The 2,500-nt window shown below is 41.1% G+C and overlaps 1 protein-coding gene across 1 annotated transcript in view; it reads left to right on the top strand.

Annotated features, from left to right (window-relative positions):
• The first annotated feature begins 1,945 nt into the window (after positions 1-1,945).
• LOC119596463 overlaps positions 1,946-2,500 on the top strand; it is an 18,887-nt gene continuing 18,332 nt past the window's right edge. Inside the window, exon 1 of the mRNA XM_037945719.1 lies at positions 1,946-2,027. The gene's annotated coding sequence lies outside the window, so the exon portion shown is untranslated. The remainder of the gene's footprint in view (positions 2,028-2,500) is intronic.

Below are 2,500 nucleotides of genomic sequence, written 5' to 3'. Positions count from 1 at the left end.
ACTACTATTGTGAGCACTGTAAGAAGACGCTGGAAGGGTGGCTAAGAGATGAGAAAAGGTCTCTGAAATTTTCCAACTCAAGGGTCTGGTTGGAGCCAACAGACCACTCCATAAACTGCTTTTTTGCATGGTGGATGTCAGCAAGCGGCGGAAAGGACATCCAGATTTTCGATCATCAATTGCTCCAATTCCCCACTGTTCTAAATATCCTTTTCCCGTACCGCCTACTCAAGATGAAGTCTAAGACAAGTATTCTGATGATGAGGAAGAAATGGATGCTGAGGACTTGGAATACCTGCCTGAGGTACCAGAAAAAAGTTTCTTTCTTTCCAAACCAAAATAAAGTGAATTACCTGATCCGGGATATGGGTCTGACCAAGTCCAATGCAGTGCTATTAATTTCAAGTATGAAGCAATGGAATTTAGTCAAAGAGGATGTGCAGGTGACAAGTCAGAGAACTCAGCACAAATCTTTCTTAGGCTTTTATACTCTTAGACATGGCCTCTGTTTCTGCCATGCCGTGCCTAGACTATTTGACATTACTATTGCCGTTTTTACCCAAGGAGTGGCGACTATTTTTAGACAGCTCCGTCGCAAGTTTAAAGGTTGTCTTTCTCCACAATGGAAACAAGTTCCCGACGCTGCCCCTAGCCCTTTCAGTCGTCCTGAAGAAAGATTTCTGCAGTGTGGAAGTCGTCTTGAAAGCTCTGCAATACAACCAGTACAACTGGGAAAACATTGGAGACTTCAAGAGCACTACAAAAGTAAGAACTGTGAGCAGCAAACAGAATTTGTAGTTGGGACTCGGAATGTAATGTGGGAGCCACTGGTTGATCCTATGACTGTCCTGTCACTACACATTAAGTTGGGGGCTAATGAAGCAGTTTGTGAAAGCTCTCAACCAAGAAGCAGCCACGTTCAAGTATCTTCTTGAGTTTTCCCCCAAGTTATCTGAGGCCAAAATCAAAGATGGATTTTTTGTTGGACCTCAGATAAAGGTGATTGAGTCTACTGAGATTTCCAATAAGCTGAGTAGGACTGAGAGAGCAGCATGGAACTGTTTCAAGGCAGTTGTTAAGGACTTCATGGGCAATTACAGAGCTGAAAACTGGCGGCAACTGGTACAGGATAATATAAAGGCTTCTGGTGTTATAAGGTTGCAGGTTGTCCTTGAAAAAATCAAGGACAATATGGGCGCCTACTCAGAAGAGCAAGGCGAACGAAGACGTGAAACAGATAGAACGGAGATACCAAGGCCAATACAATGAAAAAAAAAAAAAAAAAAATGATGGGCGACTATATCTGGAGGCTTGTGCGTGATTGGGATCTGGACATAACCGCAAATCCAGGAAATCTAATCATTTCTGATGTGTATCGTTTTCTTTATCGGTGTGTTTTGTTTTTGTTTTTCCTTGTTTGCTTTGGATAAGCTTGTGTGATGAAATGAGTATATATTTTGTTGATTTAATACAGGAGCTGATACTTTTTTTTTTTTTTTTTTTTTTTGAAGAAAGTATGAAAATTTCGAAATATCAATGTCCTGACATCATCATCACCATCACCATCACCATCACCATCACCACCATCACTATCACCGCCACCATCACCACCACCACCACCATCATCATCATCATCATCACCATCACCATCATCATCCTCATTTCTGTGTGCGTGTGTGTAAGTATACGTATGTGTGCGCGCACATATTTGTGTGTATGAATGTATGTATAAACATGCATACATATATATCCATATATATTTATGCATTTGTTTGTCAATGTACGTGTTTTCACACAAGACTAAAAGCAAAGCAAAGGAAGCAGCCAAGTAAAATTAATCGTAAGTAAGAGCAGTAGAGAGCGAACGAATTTGCATGGCAAAGGACGAGAATGTTCATGCAGCGAGAGAGTATGCGCGTGGCTCCTCCCCCTGGCACGTCGCGGGGGCAGCTGAGGGCCAGTTAGTGTTGAGCGGGAGGTCGCCACGGACTCGCCTGTACGGTCTCGCGTCATGGCTGTTGCAACAGGTGAGGCTAGACAGTTATTTTCGGGGTATTTTCTCTTTTCTGGGGTGTTTTTAGTAAGACTGGTTTCTTGTCTTTAGGTTTTATGTATGTTTTGATTGGGTTTTATTTTTCCCTTTGGGTTGAAGGAAAGGTATTTGGTTTTCACGTAAAAGTTTCGCACTTATCGACACCTTTGGAAGTACGGTCAGCCGCGTATCCAAGAAGACAAACTATAAAAAAAAAATCGAATAGGGAAAGAAACACGTAAATCTGATTAAAAGAAATATCAAACCAGACAAAAAAGAACAATTATATAAATACCATTAAAAAGAAATAAATCTTTCCTTCGGCGTGTCAACTGACGTGAATAAATATGAACTGTTGATCCAAAAAGAGTTGCCTGGTAACCGCCATTCTTACCGTACAAACAATACGAACTGAAACATTTTTCCACAGAACTAACTGGTAAAATTCCAGGTTGATTTGGTTTTAAT

This window comes from Penaeus monodon, chromosome 38, assembly GCF_015228065.2.
Source record: "Penaeus monodon isolate SGIC_2016 chromosome 38, NSTDA_Pmon_1, whole genome shotgun sequence".
NCBI lineage: Eukaryota > Metazoa > Arthropoda > Malacostraca > Decapoda > Penaeidae > Penaeus > Penaeus monodon.
This window is presented reverse-complemented; position numbering and strand designations above follow the sequence as displayed.